The sequence below is a fragment of the Salvelinus sp. IW2-2015 genome, linkage group LG14 (assembly GCF_002910315.2).
Source record: "Salvelinus sp. IW2-2015 linkage group LG14, ASM291031v2, whole genome shotgun sequence".
NCBI lineage: Eukaryota > Metazoa > Chordata > Actinopteri > Salmoniformes > Salmonidae > Salvelinus > Salvelinus sp. IW2-2015.
Genome location: NC_036854.1, coordinates 16,564,744 through 16,588,939, shown reverse-complemented (window position 1 = coordinate 16,588,939; position 24,196 = coordinate 16,564,744). Strand labels below are relative to the sequence as shown.

The 24,196-nt window shown below is 40.3% G+C and overlaps 1 long non-coding RNA gene across 1 annotated transcript in view; it reads left to right on the top strand.

Moving 5' to 3' along the window:
- LOC111973476 (uncharacterized) overlaps positions 1-23,721 on the top strand; it is a 67,277-nt gene extending 43,556 nt beyond the window's left edge. The window contains exon 5 of the long non-coding RNA XR_002878587.2: positions 21,336-23,721. This is a non-coding gene — a long non-coding RNA (uncharacterized lncRNA). The remainder of the gene's footprint in view (positions 1-21,335) is intronic.
- The last annotated feature ends 475 nt before the right edge of the window (positions 23,722-24,196 follow it).

Here is a 24,196-nt window from a genome sequence, read left to right as displayed (position 1 = left end):
CGGCAGACTGACATGTTCCCCAGTGAGCTGCTGTCTGTCTCTGTCTTTGTGTGTGGATGGACACTATAAATCTACTATCCATCACAGCATATCCAGAGGCAAATCTGACCGAAAAAAAAATCAACTGAGTATGAACATTAACATTGAGTTGCTTGGAGTATAAGCGTTGAATGAAAGTCAATTAGAGAAATAACAAAACATAATCTAGGAATTATTTTGATGTTGGCTGGCACCCACCTTTTTAATTACCATCGTATGGCGTGGTCCAAACAAATGAATAATCTGAAAACTGAAATATATTTATGAAATATTTCAACCGAGATAACTAACAACCACATAATACAGCATATCTACTGTATGTCCCCCCCCCCCCGCTGATTATATGTGTTCGTTTTGAAGGGCTTTCCTTGATGCGGATGTGACTGGAATGAGACTGTGTTTGAACTCTGAGCAGAACTTTGAAAGGAGTGCGATTCTTCAGCTCAGATGTAATCTCCTTCGCCTGGATGAAAGGCCCAGTAATAACGGACCATCTCCTGCTCATGAGGGCTTTTGGAGCAGGTCTGTAGCTTACAGGGAGATTACAATGGATTTACCACTGATCTCACACACTCCTATGCAAAAAAAAAAAAAGAAAACTCCCACTCCAACGAACCAGGGGAGGTTGCAGCCGATTGTCACCAGCTTTACAGAAGGTATGGGAGGCAGCAGCTGGGACTGTGTGTGACGACAAGATTTCAAGCTCAAGGGAGGCTTTTCTTCTGATCAATCGGTGGGTGTTCACTGCTATCCCTGCTAGCAAGCTAGCTAGCCCCTCTACTTACAATAAACACAATAAACGACACCGAGGAAAGCTGGGGGACCAGTTCCTTTGAGTTCGGATCTTCAAAAAGGGAGATTTCTGAAATCTGGGTCACGTCTTAATCACGGCGGGTGAGGAGACAGTCAGAGGGAAAAGGTCACACTTGGGAATCATTCCAATCCCTGTAAATACGTAGCTAGTTTCTGTTGATGAATGTCCCTTTGCTCCTCTCTTAAACACAATGTAGGTCATGTAGAAAAAAAAGAGGAGGAAGGGAAGCGCTACTAAGGTACACAATAGTAGGTTTTGGTAGACAGAAGGTGCTCTTTGGTAAAAGGGGTACATTGGTCATCAAAAAGAAAGGAGGACCAAGGCACTCGTCATATAATTAATTAAAATTCCTTTATTTGTATGGCATGTTCAATGGGAACAAAGTTTAAAAACAAATATAGGTCATTACTGAATAGATTTGAATAGATTTGTGTGCATTACACTGAAGGAAGGGGGCCTTGCCAATGAATAATTCATTTAGCCGGATTGTTGGGTGAAATAATCTGATGTTTGTATATAAAAATCTGAGGAATGAGAAACACCTCACTGTGCTTGCAAAGGGCACGTATCAAGGGACTTAGCCAAGTTTTGAGCGATTAGTCATGTTTATTACTACAGACAATAATGTCTCCCACAAGGATACACTGCAAAGGGCCTAGGAGTGAGGCAAGGATTTAAAATGTCCTTTCTGTGTTTTGTGGTAGACATTTATCATGAGCCTGCATTTGCTTATTGTGTGCATGTTTTGTTGACTGAAGCAAACTGTATACTTCAGTAATGTTATGTAAAAGAATACCAAGCATGTGTTACACATAAAGTGCGTTTCTGCATTCTCTCTTACCGGGGTCCAGAGCCAAGTGCTGTGTCACAGTGCCTTCAGAAAATATTCATACCCCTTGACTTATTCCACATTTTGTTGTGTTACAGCTTGAATTCAGAATGGATTCAATCTAAAAAATATCTCACCCATCTACACACAATATGCCAAAATGACAAAGTGTAAACATGTTTTTAGAAATGTTTGCAAATGTATTAAATTAAATACAGAAATATTCCATTTATATAAATATTCACACCCCTTAGTCAATACTTTGTAAAAGCACAATTGGCAGCGATTACAGCTGTAAGTCTTTCTGGGTAAGTCTCTAAGATCTTTCCACACCTGGATTGTATAACATTTGCACATTTTCAGGTCTTTCTGTAGATTTTCAAGTAGATTTAAGTCAAAACTGTAACTCGAACACTCATGAATATTCACTGTCTTCTTGGTGAGAAATTCCAGTGTAGATTTGGCCTCGTGCTTTGGGTTATTGTCCAGCTGAAAGGTGAATTAATCTCCCTGTGTCTGGTGGAATGCAGACTGAACCAGGTTTTCCTCTAGGATTTTGCCTGTGCTTAGCTTTTTTTAATCCTGAAAAACTCCCCAGTCCTTGCCGATTACAAGCATACACATAACATGATGCAGCCACCACTATGCTTGAAAATATGAAGAGTTGTCCTCAATACACTTTGTATTCAGGACAAAAAGTGAATTGTTTGCCACATTTTTTGCAGTATTACGTTAGTGCCTTGTTGCAAACAGGATGCATGTTTTGGAATATTTTCATTGTGTACAGGCTTCCTCCTTTTCACTCTGTCAATTAGGTTAGTATTGTGGAGCAACTGCAATGTTGTTCCGTCCTCAGTTTTCTGCTATCACAGCTATGAAACTCTGAAACTTTAACTAACTTAAAATCTACCAAGAGGTGCCTTTTTCTTTGCGAAGCATTGCAAAATCTCCCTGGTCTTTGTGGTTGAATCTGTATTTGAAATCCACTGCTCAACTGAGGGACCTTACGGATAATTGTATGTGTGAGGTACAGAGATGAGGTGGTCATTAAAAAATCATCTTAATAAACATTGTTATTGCACATAGAGTGAGTCCATGCAACTTATTATGTGACTTGTTAACCTTTTTTTACTGCTGGACGTATTTAGGCTTGCCATAACAAAGGGGTTGAATACTTATTGACTCAAGACATTCCAGCTTTTCTTTTTAAATTAAAACATAATTCCACTTTGACATTATGGGGTATTGTGTGAAGGCCAGTGACACACAAATCTCAGTTCAATCCATTTTACATTCAGGCTGTAACACAACAAAATGTGGAAGAAGTAAAGGGGTGTGGATACTTTCTGAAGGCACTGTATGTCATGACATCCATACCTTTTGTGGGGATAACTTTTTTGGGCCATTACTTTTTGAGGAAAATAGTGTCGTGGAATATTAAAAGGATCGGTAATGGTTGTGTACTTTCTTTGACCTTCTGTGCCTGGCACACTTTCATTATTTCTGCTTGATATCTAAAGCAAACATCTAATCCAAGACAAAACTCTGGATGAGAATACCTAATTATTAATTTCAAGTTCAGTAAATTCCACTTTCTCTTCAATAATATGGACGCGTGTCAAATACACCAGCTCCCTCAAAAGTAAACAGTACTCGCACGTTGTCTTGCTAGGCTGGCCTTAGAGATCTTCTTTTTTACCTCTGATGGCTGAATTACCTTGAAATTAGTCATTAGTATCAGGATTATTGCTTATGTGGGATGTGACCTGCAGCAATCATTTGGAGAATGATTAGAATCTAATGGTAGTTTTGTCAAAATATCAGTATTGATACTTGCGATATTTCTCTAACTTGAAAATATCACTCATACAGTACAAGCACTCTGAACACCTTAAGCATGAATAATCTATTATCATAAGTCTTGTATGCTGATTCATACAGAAAAATAGATCTGTTTCAAATGCAGATGCTACTCAGATATTGATTTTATTTGTATGAGATATTCTAGCCTGTATCTAACTAACTGCATTGATATGGTGAGGGCTCCCGAGTGGCACCCTGGTCTAAGGCACTGCATCTCAGTGCTAGAGGCGTCACTACAGACCCTGGTTYGATTCCAGGCTGTATCACAACCGGTCGTGATTGGGAGTCCCGTAGGGCGGCGCACAATCGGCCCAGCGTCGTCTGGGTTAGGGTTTGGCTGGGGTAGGCCGTCATTGTAAAAAATCATTTGTTATTAACTGACTTGCCTAGGTTAAATAAAGATTAAATAAAAATGTTAGGGCTAGGATATCTATATGTAGGCAAATACTGGGAGCATAACTAATGGTTAGTTTAAATGTTTGCTAAGAAAATGAAGTCTCTCTTTTGATTATAGGCAGACAGAAATTTCATGGGCAATACTTCAGGGATATTGAAATGCTGCTAATTTGGGCCGGTGATCTCCTGAGTTAATCTGGAATAGTAGCCTGACTATGATTACTGTGAGAAAACACATTCCAATTTCTACTTTGAGCCTTTATGTCCTGTGATGAATCAGCTATTTAAGCCACGAGGCAACGTGGTTCTTCACAAGTTCTACTTCAAACTGTACATCTTTGACTTTCCTAACTAAGTAATGGACAGTAATTGCTTTTACAGTATGTTCACTTAAGTCAAATGGTTTGATTAGTTCAGTGATTGTTATATCTAGTAGTTGAGGATACACTTTTAATTGACATTATGTTTGCATGATATATGGCGCTAATGAACAGTCAGAATAACACTTTGCTGCAAATTTCACCTCAATATGCCTTTAATTGTTTTAATTAGCCTTTTTTTTTTTTTCACAACTACATAAGAAGGACAAATTAGAAGCCTGACTTTTCCTGCTTGTTCCTCCAGGGTGTTTGCTCGTAATTCTTAGGCCTTTTCCGTGTCAGCCTTCACACAATCGTCTAATTAGTTTCTTTCATTTTTCTAGACAAAATAAATTACTTTCTGTCATGCAAAACACTTTAGTGTCAGACTTCTATCAAAGTGTTGTCTGGTAAGCGTTTCAGATCAAGCCTTCAAAGAATGCTTTCAAAGTTAGATTGATGGATAATAAAGCACTGTCTAAAGTTTTTTATTTCACAATTTTGGGGGGGAATTAAAGCAGCCGTTCTGATTCTTACCGCTCTTCAAAAAATGTTATCTTTAAATTGAACACGCTGTATTAGCCCTTAGGACATGTTAAGTCACCTCAGATGTCTGTTTTCAAAATGGCCTCCACAATGAGGAAGAAGTGAGTGCATTTGTGCATTGTGTGCTCTTTGTTAACACAGCATACCACAACTTCCACTCATTAAAAAGATGTCAAAGGGGAGCGCAGACATAGTGGATCTCCTGCACTGATGAACTTTCCAATTACTAAATAAACTGGAAAGTAGAAAGATTAAATTTGTATTTAATGTTGACTTKAAAATAAGTAGAAAAGTAATTACTTTGGGCTTGAAAAAAACGAAAGTAGCTTGTTCATGAACAGTCTTGAATACATTTTTTAAATACAGTGAATGAATGCGACATTCTGAGTTCTTTGATGACATGATGGTGTGATACAGCTGCCTATTCTAATTTACTCTTGGGCTAATTGTTTGAGTCATAGGCTTTCTATTCAAGCTAGTGCACAATGAAAATCACATTGATTTGCAATGAATCGTCATCATAGATGACTGAACCAGGCCGCCATCCGGTCAAACTCTCTCCGGTATATGGGCCTTTTCTCATTTGGGCAAAAGTCCGTTCTCCGTACTCTTCTCCTTTGTCCTCTCTCCTCCGTGACCCGGAAACTGATTTTGGTTGAGGAGACTGGTTGAGGAGACTGTTCATTTGTTAGTAGGCTTACAGAAGTGTCCTCCACGCCTCGATAGCCACCTTTCATCGAGGATAGTCGTGTATCCTATCTGAATCCTTTGTGGAAGAGTTTTGAAATCTGCCACACCCCCTTTGAAGCAGTTGTTGTTTTCTCGAAAAGCATGCAAACATTTTAAAACAACATGCTACTTATCTTTCTAGCGACATTTTAGTTTTTTCACGTTACACATTTATTTTGTGATTCCACCCCTGTAAATGTAATTTGCCTTAATGGAGAAGAGAATCTAATTTCATACAAGCTCATCTTCGTCCATGTTCCTTCTCCTCGCCGCCTTTCCTCTAACATTTTACCTTTTTCAAAATGAGCTGCGACAGGAAGGTGGATAGAGGACGCAAAAGTTTTGCAAATCCAATTGAGATAAGGCCATGTACTCGTCAACGGCCTTATCTCCAAGGGTGATGAGTAAAAAAAAAAGTGTTTCTTTATTTAACTAGGCAAGTCAGTTAAGAACAAATTCTTATTTACAATGATGGCCTACCCTTGCCGAAACCTAACCCGGACAACGCTGGGCCAATTGTGCGCCGCCCTATGGGACTCCCAATCACCGCTGGTTGTGATACAGCCTGGAAACGAACCAGGGTCTGTAGTGACGCCTCTAGCTCTGAGATGCAATGCCTTAAACCGCTGCGCCACTCGGGAGCCCTACATGTACCAGAGATGTTGACTGGATTGTGGCCCGGTGTAGTCACAATAACCTGGATCTGAACACTCTCACAACCGTGGAGATGTTTATTGACTTCAGGAAGTGACACTCACCATCTGTCCCCATTGAATTCAGTTCCTCAGCTGTAAGCACGGCTGAGAGATTCAAATTCCTGGGGAGCGTCATCTACCACAAACCTCAAGTGGAAGGMYAATATCACGGCAATCACCAAGAAGGCACACCAGCAGATGTACTTCTTGTGTGAGCTGAAGAAATTCTAACTCTCGCGGACAATACTGATTTCAGTTCTACACAACCATCATCGGGTCCATCCTCACCTCTTCGATCACTGTCTGGTTTGGGAATGCGTCTGCACAAACCAAGGGCAAACTGCAACATATTGTCCGGTCTAATTGAGAGGTTCATCGGTTGCCACCTTCCCTCCAAGGTCCTGCACGACTCTAGGGCAAGGAAGCACGCGGAAAAGATCCTCCCTCATCACACAGCCCCTCTTCCGAAGACTCCCCTTTTGGCAAACTGTTCAGGTCAATCACAACCAAAACCTCCCGCCATCTGAACAGCTTCTTCCCCCGCACCGTGGCCCTCGCCAACCGGCCACCTGGTCCACGATCTTCTCATTCACGGACTATGGACTCTGCACTATTATCCTAGAACTGCATATTGCTCTTTGCACTCTCTGCACATCACCGTATGCATCTCTCTTTTCATATATATATTTCCCCCACCTCTCATCCTGTGAAACAGTTTATTTATTTATACTTCCCTACATGCATAATTCATAATGTAGCTAGTGTTTACAGTGTAGCCTGTAGTTCTTAGTGTACATACTGCATGTTGATTTGTGTAAACTGTTCTTCTACATACAGGTAACTGCCAAAATAATGGAAACACCTGAGTAAATCAGGGACACAAAGTACAGTGCCTTCAGAAAGTATTCATACCCATTGACTTTGTGTTTACAGCCTGAATTCAAAATGGATTAAATATATTTCTTTCCTCATCCATCTACACACAATACCCCATAATGACAAGGTGAAAACATGTTTCAAGAAACGTTGGCAAATTTATTGAAAATKAAATACAGAAATATCTMATTTACATAAGCATTCACATCCCTGAGTCAATACTTTGTAGAAGCACCTTTGGCAGCGATTACAGCTTTTCCACAACTGGATTGTGCAACATTTTCCAATTTACTCTTTTCAAAATTCTTCAGGCTCTGTCAAATTGGTTAATATTGTAGAGTAAATATAATGTTGTTGATCCATCCTCAGTTTTCTCCCATTACAGCCATTAAACTTGGTAACCATTTTAAAGTCACCATTGTGCCTCATGGTAAAATCCCTGAGCGGTTTCCTTCCTCTCCGGCAACTGAGTTAGGAAGAATGCACCATCCAAAGTGTAATTAATAACCTCACCATGCTCAGAGGGATATTCAATGTCTGTTTTTTTTACCCAGCTAGCAATAGATGCCCTTTGCGAGGCATTGGAAAACCTCCCTGGTCTTTGTGTTTGAATCTGTGTGGGRTACAGAGATGAGGTAGTCATTCAAAAATCATGTTAAACACCATTATTGCACACAGAGTGAGTCCTTGCAACTTATTAAGGGACTTGTTAAGAAAATATTTATTCCTGAACTTATTTAGGCTTGTAATAACAAAGGGGTTGAATACTTATTGACTTAAGACATTTCAGCTTTAATTTTTTATTAATTTGTAAACATTTCTAAAAACATAATTCCACTTTGACATTATGGGAAATTGTGTGTAGGCCAGTGACTAAAAAATCKAAATGTAATCCATTTTTAAATCAGGCTGTAACATAACAACATTTGGAAATAGTCAATGGCTGTGTGTACTCTCTGAAGGCACTGTATATTGAAAGCATGTGATTCCACACAGGTATGGTTTCGAGTTAATTAAGTAATTATCATCCCATCATGCTTAGGGTCATGTATAAAAATTCCCGGCAGGAAATGATTATGGTTACCATGGCTATGCCCCCATAGGATGACAATGCCCCCATCCACAGGGCATGAGTGGTCACTGAATGGTTTGATGATCATGAAAACTATGTAAACCACATGCCATGATTGTTTCAGTCACCAGATCTCAACCCAATTGAACAATTTCGGGAGATTCTGGAGCGGAGCCTGAGAAAGCAGTTTCCACCACCATCAACAAAACACCAAATTATCAAATGTATTGTGGAAGAATGGTGTGGCATCCCTCCAATAGAGTTCCAGACACTTATAGAATCTATGCCAAGGCACATTGAAGCTGTTCTGGTGGTTCGTGGTGGCCCAACACCCTATTAACACACTTTATGTTAGTGTTTCCTTTATTTTGGCAGTTACCTGTATGTAGTCTGTATATCCTGTTTATCGTCTGTCTTATGTAAATTCCTGTACATGCAAATGTCTTTGGCTAATTATATATATTCTTTTTGTCTGCATCTGTCTGCTGTACATCCCCTCTTTGATGACATGCAGTTGTTTTGGAGTGAAGGTTTGAATCACCATTGGTCCAGGTGTTTATTTTGGTTTGAATAATTTATGTAACATTTTTCAATTGGAGAGGAAGGAAGCRCACAGCGTGTTCTTCATGCCCGCAGAGCTATTTCTGAACTCTCTGATAGTACACAGCTGTGTGATACACAGGTCTTTTGTAACTCTGCCTCATAGAGTTCTCAGTCAGATAACCCACAGGCTGAGTGGATCTAACCAACTGTTTCGGCAGTTTCCTCTCAATTGCCATACTTGTAATCAAAGGATAAGCTTTCTTTGTCTAAGATACAGTATATTGATTAAAATTACTACAATTTAACATCACAGTACGCATAATTTGTGAATGCATGTCGACCCGAGCAAGCTGTAAGAGCCAGTGATGTAAAGAATTAGTGTTAAAGAATGGTGGACACACACACACACAGATACGTGCGCGTGCACACACACACTCAAGCAATCTCTGTGTACGGTGTGACTATTTGACCTCGGCCTTGTATTTGAGAAGGCAGTTGTTGGCTCAGCTGGGATATTGGTTATTTTCCTAGTAATCGGAAGTACTTATGAAAGATATAATATAAAAGATTGTTTTTGGCGTGCGGTCATTGCTTTTGTTTTCATGTTCAATCGAGAGGTGCCGGTATTATCTGGACAAAATGTAGAAATTGATGAAAGCCTTTCTGAATTTACAGCCTTATATGCACAGAGCTAAGTCATGTTCACTCTACTGTGAGACATACCTTTCATTACAAAATGAAAAGTAAGCCCTAGGACCAGAATGTGTTTTCAGAGTATGCCGCGTACTGATTAGATGTCAAAATAAATAAATTAGCATCAAAATGTAACCCATCTTATAATATATAAAGCTCAATGCACAGAAATGAGCACTCCGCAAGTTATCCTTGATCCGGTGCACAATAAAAGTTTGGTCATTTCACTTTGAAAAGTGTCTACTAATAAATTTGAGTTGCTTCTCAGCGTGTTTGCATATTTAGGAGTATGTGTTTAGTATATTTCTCATTATAATGCAGGCTATTCCAGTTTCAGATTCTGACTTGGTGCACAGCTGGTGTAAATACCATATCAGTGTATGTATCCTAAATTATTAATTAGCAATGCCAGTTGCAGGTCTAAATTTAGCGTTTGGTTCCTATGCAGAAAGCTAGACAGAATACTGATACAAGGTTAAAGGCGCATTGGTGGTGGATTATTTATCATCAAGGATTTAAGGAGTAACGATGTCTTAGAGTTCACTTTTATGTTACTGTACATCAGAGTTCGTCTCTTGTCGCAGTCAGATTAGTTATTACAAAAGTAAATAAACGTTCTCCCCCATCACCTTTACCGTATCTCTTGTAGGAACACTAAAATATATATGCTCTGGGGAAGAAGAAAAAAAWATATATAAAAAATGTTTAAAACAACTACTACACACAATGTGCGTGGGAAGCATGTTTTGGAGACATCACCTTAACGGCCACAGTAAGACAGAGGAATGACACTTGCATAGTATTGCCTGGCATATTCTTCAGGGCAACAGCCATTAATTTGCCACAGATGAGCTGGGAGACCCTCTCATCCTTTATGATGATAGTAAATGAAATTACGTACAGCGGAACTGCAGGAGGAGAGAGGCACATTATTAATGACTTTCCAGAGTCTAATCAAGAAATCATTTAGCAACCKCACTCGTTCTAGACTTTATTTCCCCTTAGCGTCACACGCTTCTGCTGTATAATATGTGTGTTGTTTATTACGCACTCTGTCAAGGACATGTACACAGTGTCATGTCCTCTTTAGTACAGATGTGAAATGACGTGCAGATGATATTAACATTGTTTTATTAAAAAGGAGCATGGGTAAGGATGTTGTCAGGGGTTTTACTTGTTTGTTTGTTTTAGTTACCAAATGAAAGGCAACGGGATATTGGAATGGTTTTACAGTATATGCTTTAATTAYGGTTGAATATGACCTTGATTCGTTCAATATGTGGGAGATCAACAAATCCTTGTTTTTATGCCTGCCTTAACCTATTTAATATTCACATTTTAAAGTTGTGTAAATGTAATTCTAGATGAGCGTGACATGCTCGTAAGTGGCAGGAAATTGCAGTGTTTGACAAAACAGTGACTCATCTCGTAGTCACAACCCAAATGTAGTTCTTGGCACCGGCAGAGCGGTTCGGTGTCATTGCTAAAGGTCAAAGGTCCAATCTGTTCACAGTGTTGTGGATGGTTCAAGAATGTCACATAGGATTCAACAGGCAGTAAGCCCTGGAATAAGGGGCGTGCATAGGGGTGAATATGAACTGGAAAATACAATGGGGAGATCAATCTATGTTCTAGAGAAGGTTGTATTCAACTCTTACCCTATGAGGTCCAGAGCCTGCTGGTATTTTGTTCTACCTGATAATTCATTTCACCCACCTGGTGTCCGAGGTCTAAATCAGTCCTTGATTGGAGGGGAACAATGGAGGGGGGAAAGCAGTGGACCTGGCTTTGAGGTTCAGAGTTGAGTTTTAGGGGTCTAGAGTTTCAGACCCTTAATATATATATATATATTTAAAATTTTTGAAATGTTTATTATTTATATTTTCTGAAGTTATAAAGAGAAATTCACAAAGTATTATTTTGCGTTTAACAAAAAAACAATAACAGAATAGAATACAAAGACAAAGTTGGGATTCATGTTAGTTCCCTTCCTTCAGTAAAAGCAGGGGAGATGATAATGTAGTGGGAGCAGAGGGAGGCAGAGGCCCAGCCGTAAGACAGCTGTGGCCCTCCTGGGACATGAGCCTGTGACCCTGAAAACCCAGAGGCTCTGAACATAACCCTACCCAGTCACAGGGGTCTGCCGAGGCCCGCAAAATGGAGGAATCAACGTCATTTAGWTTCCAGACGCCTCCCCCCATCCCTCCTCACGCCAAGCTATGACTTTATACTTGACATTGATCCATACTTCAAAACCACAACAGGGCCCCACGTCCTATCCCTCAGCTGACGCAAACAATTTGTTGGTGACGGTCCTCTGTAGGCGTGAGCGCTGACAACTGACAAGCAATGTTTTTGTTTTGCAATACAAAGTGGCTTTTCTGAGCACTCCTCTGGCGTTTCAACACATGACCAAACACACGTGTGAATTTGTTTGCCACACAGACAATCATTACCATGTCTGTCTCCATCAACAACCTGTCTTTATGAATACATGTCTTGTAGTGGATCAAGTCCTTGCTGTGTGTGCTCCTATATGACTAATGATTGGGGTTTCTCTGCAGCTCTGCAACTTCAAGGCAGATTTTCACCATAAAAATATATTGCTGGTCCATTGCAACACTTTTGAGCTACATGTCAGATAATGAATTACCTCATCCAGAAGTCAACCAATAGAAACTAGGCTAGATTAGCTGTTTATGATTGTCACGCCCTGACCTTAGAGATCCTTTTTATGTCTCTATTTTGGTTTGTTCTGGGCGTGAGTTTGGGTGGGCATTCTATGTTTTGTGTTCTATGTTTTCTATTTCTGTGTGTTTGGCCGGGTGTGGTTCTCAATCAGAGGCAGCTGTCTATCGTTGTCTCTGATTGAGAACCATACTTAGGTAGCCTTTTCCCACCTGTGTTTTGTGGGTAGTTTTCTGTTTTGTGTCTGCACCAGACAGAACTGTTTCGGTTTTGTTCGTTCTCTTTGTTGTTTTTTGTTATTCAGTGTTCAGTTTTATGAATAAATCATGAACACTTACCACGCTGCGCTTTGGTCCACTTCTTCATGCAACGATGGCCGTTACAATGACATTGTTGACAGTCTGTCAGAGATCATCAACTAGATTCAGTCGCGGGAGGATCTTTTTATTGGGCGGATGGTCGGGGTGCCAGAACAGAGGGTGTTTTTTAATGGAAGCCTTTCCAACATAATCCAGGTAGAATCAGAAATTTCCCAGGGCAGCTGTCTAGGCCCCTTACTTTTTTCAATCTTTGAGTAAAGCCAGTGTGTCTGTGTGCAGATAACTCGACACTATACACTATACACGTCAGCTACTACAGTGACTGAAATGACTGCAACACTTAACAAAGAGTTGCAGTTAGTTTCAGAAAAGGTGGCAAGGTGGCATACGTTAGTCCTAAATATTTCAAAAACTAAAAGCATTGTATTTGGGACAAATCATTCACTAAATCCTAAACCTTAACTTAATATTGTAATGAATAATGTGGAAATTGAGCAAGTTAAGGGGACTAAACTGCTTGGAGTAACCCTGTATTGTAAACTGTCATGGTCAAAACATGTTGATACAACAGAAGCTAAGATGGGGAGAAGTCTGTCCATAATAAAGTGCTGCTCTGCCTTCTTAACTTCTTAACAACGCTATCAACAAGGCAGGTCCTACAGGCCCTAGTTTTGTCGCACCTTGACTACTGTTCAGTCATGTGGTCAGGTGCCACAAAGAGGGACTTAGGGAAATTACAAATGACTCACAACAGGGCAGCATGACTGGCCCTTAAATCTACACGGGGAGCTAACATTAAAGACATGTATGTCAATCTCTCATGGCTCAAAGTGGAGGAGAGATTGACTTCATCACCACTTGTTTTTGTAAGAAGTGTTGACAAGCTGAATGCACCAAGATGTCTGTTTAACTTCTTATGGCTGCAGGGCCAGTATTGAGTAGCTTGGATGAAAGGTGCACAGAGGTGCCCAGAGTAAACGGCCTGCTCCTCAGTCATAGTTGCTAATATATGCATATTATTAGTATTGGATAGAAAACACTGAAGTTTCTAAAACTGTTTCAATTATGTCTGTGAGTATAACAGAACTCATATGGCAGGCAAAAACCTGACCATTCTTTGACCATGTGCGTTCACATGAGAGGGAGCTCTGTTCCATCGCTCATCTGAAGTCAATGTAATTCTCCGGTTGGAACGTTATTCAAGATTTATGTTAAAAACATTCTAAAGATTGATTCAATACATCGTTTGACATGTTTCTACTGACTGTTACGGAACTTTTTGACATTTCGTCAGCTTTTAGTGAGCGCGCTTCCTGACGTTGGATTTGTTTACCAAACACGCTACAAAAATAGCTATTTGGACATAAATGATGGACATTACCGAACAAAACAAACATTTCTTGTGGAAGTGGGAGTCCTGGGARTGCATTCCGACGAAGATCAGCAAAGGTAAGTGAAGATTTATAATGCTTTTTATGAGTTTTGTTGACTGCACAATTTGGCGGGTAACTGCATGGCTTGCTTTTGTGGCTGAACGCTGTTTTCAGATTATTGAATATTGTGTTTTGCCATAAAGCTTTTTGAAATCTGACACAACGGTTGCATTAAGAACAAGTATATCTTTAATTCTATGTAAACATGTATCTTTCATCAAAGTATTTCTGTTATTTGACGTGGCTCTCTGCAATTTCTCCGGATATTTTGGAGGCATTTCTGAACATGGCGCTGATGTAAACTGAGGTTTTTGGATATAAATATGAACTTTATCGAACAAGACATATATGTATTGTGTAACATGAAGTCCTATGAGTGTCATCTGATGAAGATCATCAAAGGTTAGTGATTCATTTTATCTCTGTGCTTTTTGTGACTCCTCTCTTTGGCTGGAAAAATGGCWGAATTTTTCTGTGAGTTGGTGGTGACCTAACATAATCGTTTGTGGTGCTTTCGCTGTAAAGCCTATTTGAAATCGGACACTTTGGTGGGATTAACAACAAGATTACCTTTTAAAATGGTATAAGATACATGTATGTTTGAGGAATTTTAATTGAGATTTCTGTTGTTTGAATTTGGCGCCCTGCACTTTCACTGGCTGTTGTCATATCATCCCGTTAACGGGATTGCAGCCATAAGAAGTTAAACTACTAGCACACAGCTCGGACTCCCATGCATACCCCACAAGACATCTTATACCCCACCAGAGGTCTCTTCACAGTCCTCAAGTCCAGAACAGACTATGGGAGGCGCACAGTACTACATAGAGCCATGACTACATGGAACTCTATTCCATATCAGGTAACTGATGCAAAAACAGATAAAATACACGTTATGGAACAGCGGGGACTGTGAAGAGATGTGTGCACACACAGGTACAGACACGCATACACACGCAAACGCTAGCACACGCACTCTACACACACGTACACTACCGGTCAAAGTTTTTGAACACCTACTCATTCAAGGGTTTTTCTTTATTTTTACTATTTTCTACATGTAGAATAATAGTGAAGACATCAAAACTATTAAATCACACATATGGAATCATGTAGTAACCAAAAAAGTGTTAAACAAATCAAAATATATTTTATATTTGAGATTCTTCAAATAGCCGCCCTTTGCCTTGATGACAACCCTGGTCTATGTAATCAGAATGATGCTATGATATAAGAATGCTGTGGTACACTTGTAGTACATTTAAAAACCAGTAATTGCATGCCATACATATTTTCAGGAAACTGATAAATGTGAGTTATGCAGATAGCACTAGCATGGCGTTTTAAGGCCACTTCATATCTAAAGCTCCCTGAGCACTGAAAGGAAATTCTCTCGAGCAGAGTGATAGGGTGTCGTGTTCTCAGCAAGAGAGCAAAGACCCCTGCTCATTCTCCACCGCATTCCTTGAGCTAAATCATCACCAAAGCGCTCCTAAAATAAGCAGTTTCACAGGAACTCCAAATAAATGACACAATTTACATAAATAGTCTGTTTCCACATCCCCCCCAGCAGAAGAATGTACCATAATGCTACTGTTTATCTATGGTCTAGCTAGCTTGTCTGTTTCAAAGGCGGAGGAGGAGTGACCTGACCTGGGGAGATCATGGGAGTTTCGCTGCTTTAACCCCAAAACATGAACCTTTTCTGTGGGGTTGCTGTGATTTACTATGTGCCAAAACCAAGTAGCTCCCAACAGTATGATTTACACAGTGCAAAGGGATTTGGAATAAGACTTAAAGCCATTTAAGTTTACAACAGGGTTCACTTCATTTCATATCAGCCATCCACAGAAGCTTTCCAAAACATCGGAGAGCAGCATCACTGACCACCGTACAAATAGTTTATGGTCCATCTATGTTATTTATGTATAAAATGCCTGTTGCCTGTGTGCGATTCCTCCATAGCTGTGTTTATGTATACAAACRGCTCCTAAATGGATACCTAAGTTGGAGCGCTTTTTGATTTGTTTCTGCTCTTAACAACATCCCCCGAAACACGAGGAGGAGCAAGGAACAATATTTCCCCTCTACATAATTCATGCCGTGTTTGACTTTTAACGGTGGTTCTAAATCCTGACGCAAGGCCCCATTCAACACCGTATACCACCGCATCAATTCTTAATACAGTTTTATGAACTGCATCAGTCCTATGTATTTATATAATGTATAATAAAAATTCCAGACTGTAATTTAGTAACATATTTCCCCCCAGGGATTGAATATGACTCAAAGATCACTCTTGGGCATGTTTTTATTGACAGCAGAGATCAACTTCATCTCATTTCACCAAACTTCTCAACTGAGGACACACATTTGTTCATTTTCTCAGTATAAAAGTATGAGATTTAATCTGTGCCGTTTGTTTCAACAGATTACACATTATTTATTTAACGAGAGGGGATTCTCCTTTAGTTATTGGACTAGAATAATATCCGGCTGGATCTCAACCTTCTTGCCTATAGCTTAATGTACCGTACAGTAGTATCAGTAGGTTGATCTATGCAATCCTCAATAACCAGTGACACATGTTGGCATGGATCATTTGTCTGACTTTTAAGGATGGTCTCACATTTCGGAGAGTCTGAGGGGCGAGGGGTGGAAAAGGACATGTCAAAACGGGGATGTACTGTGTGTCCACCTCCATAAATGCGATCATAAATCAGCTGTCCGCCGGCTACCCACTCCACCCTGCTGTCAGTCCCTTACTGGGCCAGGAAGTCAGGCTCCAAGAAGGTTGTCATAGATCTTCATAAGAGAGAGAGTCCATCTTTTAGTCCATGAAACGAATTCCATGTGCCGTCCAGGCCTCTACACTCACATCTTTGTCTGTCTCGCCAATGATGAATAGTTAGACGTTTTATACAGGGCAAAGATGGGCACTGTGACAAATGTGGMATATTTTTTGGAACGACGTGACCTCTGAGTAACATGCTTCTCTTATTCATACACACACACGCGCACATAGCTGATTTTGTCATGGTAAACACTTTGACAGTGGAGTGACTGGATGGCCTGCAGTGTGCACACTAGTTCTGCGTCTACGATTATTCATGTTTTACTTTCACGCTGTAAGATACATATATTGATCATATCATTTGAACAAATAGTAGGGATGAATTAAAGTATAGGTAAATCATATAGAGGATAAGATACAACATTTAAACAGATAGCTATGAGATTTGCCGTTATGAATGGGATATTACAATTGCCTGGCTACCCAGACTCCTTGCTCCAGCCAAACGCTATGCCACGCCCAGGGACATTTTTTGTTGTTGTTACGAACAACAGAGCAACGGAAGACTATTGTGAGTCGTCAGGCAAATACCACAATGCTTAAACTCACTAATTTCTCAACTCAAATGAAAACAGGGAAATAAACTAGTAAAATATTTGACATTATTTGTACACTACCGTGTGTATACAGTTGAAGACGGAAGTTTACATACACCTTAGCCAAATACATTTAAACTCAGTTTTTCACAATTCCTGACATTTAATCCTAGTAAAAATTCCCTGTCCCATAATGTCAAGCAAAGAGGGACTGAGTTTGAAAGTAGGCCTTGAAATACATCCACAGGTACACCTCCAATTGACTCAAATGATGTCAATTAGCCTATCAGAAGCCTCTAAAGCCGGGACATAATTTTCTGGAATTTTCCAAGCTGTTTAAAAGCACAGTCAACTTAGTGTATGTAAACTTCTGACCCACTGGAATTGTGATACAGTGAGTTATAAGTGAAATAATCTGTCTGTAAACAATTGTTGGAAAAATTACTTGTGTTATGCACAAAGTAGATGTCCTAACCGACTAGCCAAAACTATAKTTCGTTAACAAGAAATGTGTGGAGTGGTTGAAAAACGAGTTTTAATGACTCCAACCTAAGTGTATGTAAATTTCTGACTTCCTGTAGATATTTGACATTATACAGTAGTTGAGTTTTCTACATAAACATGGGTAATGATTATGTAGCCTAATTAATAGAGACCTACGCATGTAAATCTCATCAATGCACATATCTCAAGTTAGGGCTTTTCTTTCTTAATCAAGCAAGCAAAATGAATGCATGAAATCCCAAGCCAATGATGTATTACTAATAACCAAATAGCACATCAACGTAATTTTCAACTAACCGTAAAAACAATCAACTTCAGATTGAAGTGAAGTACAAGTTCACAACAAAACAATATCTGCACTGTGTAAAATATACTCATGTTTCCAAATGTTCCCTGAGAGAAAGTATCCACCCAGCATTACTCCATGAGCATGACATGTTGAAAAAGATACGTAGATAATCCACATGGCCTGATCCAATTAGTGTGTTGATTTGAACGGAGAAATAGATATACTGACCCAACAGCAGTGACCCTGGGAGCGCATAGCACCATCTGCAAAATGGGTCACACAATCAGGTCCCTGGTGTATTCTATTGATGTAGCTGTACAAATACCTTGCAATAGTTTGCTGCCTAACGTAATACAGATGTTTTCCTGGAACTCTGTGGCATGTTTTGATGAGGTTTGATCCAAATGTAGGGCTGTATAGAGCTGTAGGGCTGTATGCAATGCAATGGCACATCTATGACAGTTTAACTCCATACACAAGGGGTCATAGTTTACCTTCCATACCAACTATATACCGACAACAGGCAACCCAGCCCCAGACTCAGGACCGTTCCTAGTCTCAAAATATTGCTTGTGAAAGTTGTATATAGTGTATAAAATTGCACACTGTGGCTAACATTTTGTTTTTTATTTGAACAAAAAAAGGACTGTCTGAAACACTCAAACACACACAGAAACATAACCACACACTGTACATTATATTCCCACTCACCCAAACACACTCCCAGGAACCAAAAACAAATGGACCGGGACATAATGCACCTGCCTTGTGATTTAGCCTGTGTAGACTAGGTCTGGCTCCTCTCTCACCCACACATGCCTCCCAGGCAGCTGACTCCGGGCTTCTGGACCGCACCGTGCTCCACTCCACCAACATCCTTTCCTGTGACAGCAGCATCAGTTGTTTCTGTTGGCTAACGCCTGCATGGTCTATTTTCCCCTTCCATCTGGGGCCAGGTTCTATAGAGCCTTTACGTTAGAGCCAGCTTTAAACCATCTCCCAGCCATCTGTGAAATGTCTCTGCAGATAGACTGAAACATTTGATTTGCAATGTGTCTGGAGTTGTTGGTCCTATGATTGGGGAACATCGAGAAGTGATGTACATATGGAAACTGACAGCAGGCGTCGATGAGCAAGACTGTGGTGAGATTTACACTCATTTAACCCTTTTTTGTTTTGTAAACTTTCAGTAACTACTCCAACATTAACGAGCTCTCACTCCTTTGTGCTTGAGTAACTTAATTCAGTTATTGGATGAAGCTATTTCAATGGTTGACAAACTGTTGTTGTTTTCAAACCAGGTGTTTTCGTGTCGGTCGATAATGCATTCCATGGACCGAATAGTTTGCACATGGAGTCCGTTCCACGTGCGTCGCATGTGTAGGCTGCACTGTAGGCTACGCACAGCATGTTCAATAGGTGATGAAAAGTCACTACACATTCATTGGGATGACTGCATCCCAAAATGGATGACCGGGGGACAGATTTGAAGCAAGTGGATGGTGAGGTGACAGACTATAGTATGTGTGAAACACCGGAGGTTGGTGACACCTTAATTGAGGAGGACAAGCTCGTGGTAATGGCTAAAGTGGAATCAGTGCAATGGTATCAAACACATGGTTTCTATGTGTTTGATGCCATTCTATTTGTACCGTTCCAGCCATTATTATGAGCCGTCCTCCCTTCAGCAGCCTCCTCTGGTGTGAAAGTAGACTTGTAGTGTAACTGTCTAAAGGAGCAGGGTTGAATAAAGTGCAACAACAACACTAGCTTCACAATCAATCGCACTGATTGGAGGGTTATTGGTGTATGAAGGACGATTCACAACTTGCCACATCGATTACAAACGAATGGCTAAATACACCCCTTTCCGTATGTAATTCATTTAATGAATACACAAATGTGCAATTATGTTCGTATTAGCTTATTTCTTGCTTGATGATATAACCACAGAACTTAAGGAAATAACACGTGCACTAGTTGTGATACACGGAGACGTCAGTAGTGATTTTTGAATAGGGAAACAGTAGTAAAGGTGTCAGTTTTCAATAGTAATTCAAAAGGCTTTGTAGTGACACAACACTACACATGGCTGTTGTAGGATTGAGTAGGCACACAGCAGTAGATCTGCAGATCAAAGTAGTAATTCAGTTGTGACCATGTAGGAATTGTGTAGGTTTAAAGTAGTAGATACTCAAACTCAGTAGTTACACAGTGGTCATTAAGGGAGAATTATGTAGTGATTTTTATAGGAAATACGTAGTGTTCTCCAGTAGTGAAACATCCCAATGTATCATTCACAACTACTTAAATGACTACATAAATCACTACTGGTTTACTACAGATCTCAAAAGCAAGGTTTTGTAGGTTTTGTGTAGCTCTTGTGTAGTACTGATGAGTAGTAATTCAGTACTAACAACTGAACAGCACATCTTCTCAATAGAAATGATGAGATGTTAAAGTAGACGTTTAAAATGGACTACTAAGACTGATCTCATTCAAAAGTCCAGGTCATCATCCCACATGGCACCCTATTCCCTAGTTAAGTAGTGCACTATGTGGGGAATAGGGTGTCATTTGTGACGCATTTCTGATCCAGAATGAGTGGAGTTCCTAAATAGTCAGGGAGGAAATCACACGAGACCAGAGCAGTAACACGACTAAACGGGTCTGACTTGGATTTCATGGATATATGAATAAATAATGTAATTGTTCATTAGCTTTGGTGTTTAATGATTTGTTGTAATTGCTTGGGTTACTGAAGCCTAATCATGAAAAAAAAATATTTCACCCCCAAAAATTAGTACGTCATTATTCAGATGTGAACAGGCGGGATGTACTGGAACTGTGGTTTTCTGTTTGTCTTAATTTACATCAACATATATTAATAAATTGTATTTGCTCCATTTCTTTTCCATCTAAAAATGATGACAAATGCATACCGCAAGGGGAAGCTGACAGTTCTAGGCCAACAATGAAGCATTATCTCACCCAATAATWAAAAAAAACACTATAAAACAGAAAAATACATTTGGTGAAATTTGTCACAGGGGTTTTCTGAGAGACAAATATCTCTGTCAACCGTAACAATACCTTTTCCACACTGTCACATTATGAGTGTGTTCCATTTGGATCAAACTATGTAAGTCCTATAGAAAATATATTCCGCACATCTCTTGACGTGTCTAATGAAAATGGATGTCTGGGTGGAGTGGATGGGACTGGACACCTGACGGTCTTTTGTTTCTCTCTGTCAGTGCACAGCAGTCAGCTCTATCCAGATCCAGTCACAAGGCTCCTCCAAGGAAATGAAGACGTCTCACCTAATGGGAAGCCTAATGACTATGGACAGATGGAAGACGGCTCCTTTTACCACATATATGTTTCACTTTAATGAAGGGACTGCTTGTTGACAGATAACTGTTTGGAGAGGGGAGAGAGGGAGAGAGTGCGATCTGTCACTGTGCTGATTTTATTCTCCACCGTCTGTGGATTTGGGCTTGTAACACTCAAGGCTGAAATGTAGTTTTTGTGAAAATATTATTTGATATAATACACTCACGGTACAGTACATGTTAATGCCTGTTTGTGGTTAGTGATTTGCTCAAGCCGGTAGTCATGGTTTTTAATACAGTGTGTGTGAGCGCCCGCACGCTCCCATGTTCGTGTGTGACTGGCGTATGTGTCTGTGCTTCCGTGCTTTGTGTGAGTCTTTGTGCTTGTGTCTCATGTCCAATGTGTGTGTTTGTGACTAACAATGGGCTACAGCCCTTTTCCCCTTCATAAACACCAGGTCAATAACCCCGCTAGGATCCCTGCTCCCAACCAGACTGGTTAGATGTCACAGTGTGTAAAAATAGAAGCTGGCAATTCATCGCATCCGATTTTATGAAGTAATATCGAGACTGGAACAACACATTGGAGAGCTGGGGAAGATTGGTGGTCCACCAGTCAGATATTTAGCTCAGCCTCGCTATACAATTGATACCTGCTGTCGGGTGTCAAAATAGTTTCCAAAAACCTGTCATCTTTTACCACCTCCATGAGAGCTCAATAACCAACGTCAACAGCTAAAGTTTTATTTGAAAGCTCGTCTTGTTCTTGACTTCTCCAAGACACATCTTGCGTATCTTGTTCCTAATGCATCAGATGTTTTAGTTCCTTAGATAAAAATATGGCGGTCAATTAAAAACGGTAAGAAATATTTGTTTTTGTTGTGTTGTTTCCCTTCAGGAACATAACAAGCAAGGTGTACTGATCAAACCTATCAAGACCTTGGAGAGCTTGGTCAACCATGTACTCACTTATAGTAGGAGTAGTATAAAATTGTCCAGTAGCACTCCCTGCATGCGGTGACAAGCTGCAGTCAGACCTGGGAAACTGCAGTGCGCCACAATTGTCATCATTGAAAAATGGAGACGCAGTGGAGACGGGACAGAAATAGCAGGTGGGCTACCACGCAAAAATAAGTGGCACATGTTGTCTTTCAGGGGTTGTTCCTACGTCTCCGACTGGGCAGGGCACCATCAATCACCAGTCTGTCCCCCCCATCAGGGGCTCTGTTCATACACTGACCCCGCCCAGCCGGGTCGCTCTTAACTTCAAAGATGTACAGGGGGGTTGAGGGGTGTGTCAGTGAGGTACTCCGCCCATTTTCTCAGGAATGTCCTATAAGTCACACATACAACTTTGTTTACAGTTCTTGATTCTATTGTGCCTTTGACTAGATCAAGTGTATTTTACATGTGAGACGGACTTTGAGTGAGGGGGTTTAAGGCTGTTTGCAAAGCAAAACTTGAATTGAAAAGATATACTTTCTGTTGTGTGTAACATCTGAAACCTAGTTTCGGTCTATTACTTACATGCTGTGCAGCAGGCAATGGATTGGAGTGGCATCTTCAGTGAGGGACTCTCCCTCAGTAACCCAACTTTGTTTACAGTTCTTGTTGTTATGGGGTCTTTGAAATACTGGATCAAGTGTATTTTAGGAGTGAGAGGGACAGCTTGAATTGAAAAAAAATGTRCGTTGCTTTAAGTGCAACATTTGAAGTACAAGGTGAAATTAATTTTAGTGGCATCATCTGTAAATGCTAGCTTAATGATGTCATAGTCTGTGGTGCACAGAAAGTTCAATCTGTACAAAGAGCACTTTCTACAGCTAATCCAGCCAAATACCTGACAGTGTCAAAAGCAGTAAAGTTCATATTTTCTACCTGCTAAGGCACAAAAGGTTGCTCAACAACATCATTCTGTCAATATATGGGCATTATTTCCTCACAGACAAAAGTAAAAACCTATTTTCAGCAAAAATAATGAAGMTTTTTCTCTGAAGATCTGTATGTTATTAATTCATAGTATTTACCATTTCCAACGTTTCAATAATAAATACTAAAAAGAAGACACCAGCCTTTCTACAGTCATTATCTAAAAATAAGCCCCTTCCAAGTCCATCCTCACTCCCCATGTTATATGTGAGAAGAACCGTTGTGACGAGAAAAGGGGAAATGTCATGATTTCTGCCATGAAGTAGCCTCACCCCATGGAGCGAGATAGAGAATGGAGTGGTGGCATCACCGCATGCATAATTCATGAGTGTAAATTAACCCTGAGTGGGGCTGCTCCATCAATCAGGGAAGATGCCATAACAGGGTGCAGGCTGGGGGTGCAGGCAGGGCCAGGCCGAGGGGGCGAGGGGCTTGAAGTATCGAGGTTGGAGGTTGGAAGGGGTAGGGTGGTTTGTCAAGGGGAGTGTAGCACCGACCCATGTGTCATAACTCGCTCCTAGAATTAGCCACCCACCATTTCAACAGGTGGCCTCTACAGTAATGTATGGCATGTGGGTAGGCCCAGACTAACGGGCTTGAATTTGAAGGAGCAAACTGGGCCACTTTGAACGCGACAGCAGACGGACGACTGGGCTGTGTGGATCCCCCATAACAAAGAGAATACTTGCCGTACTTTCTAAAATCATTTGAACACAGTGACATTTTTGTGATGTGTTATGGTATCAACGAAAGGCCTTATAGTGGTGGATTTCAATGTGAGCATTAATCTGAGCACAAATGCCTATCTGGTGCTGAGCTACATTTTTAGAAACGAATTCCTTTAAAAACAAATT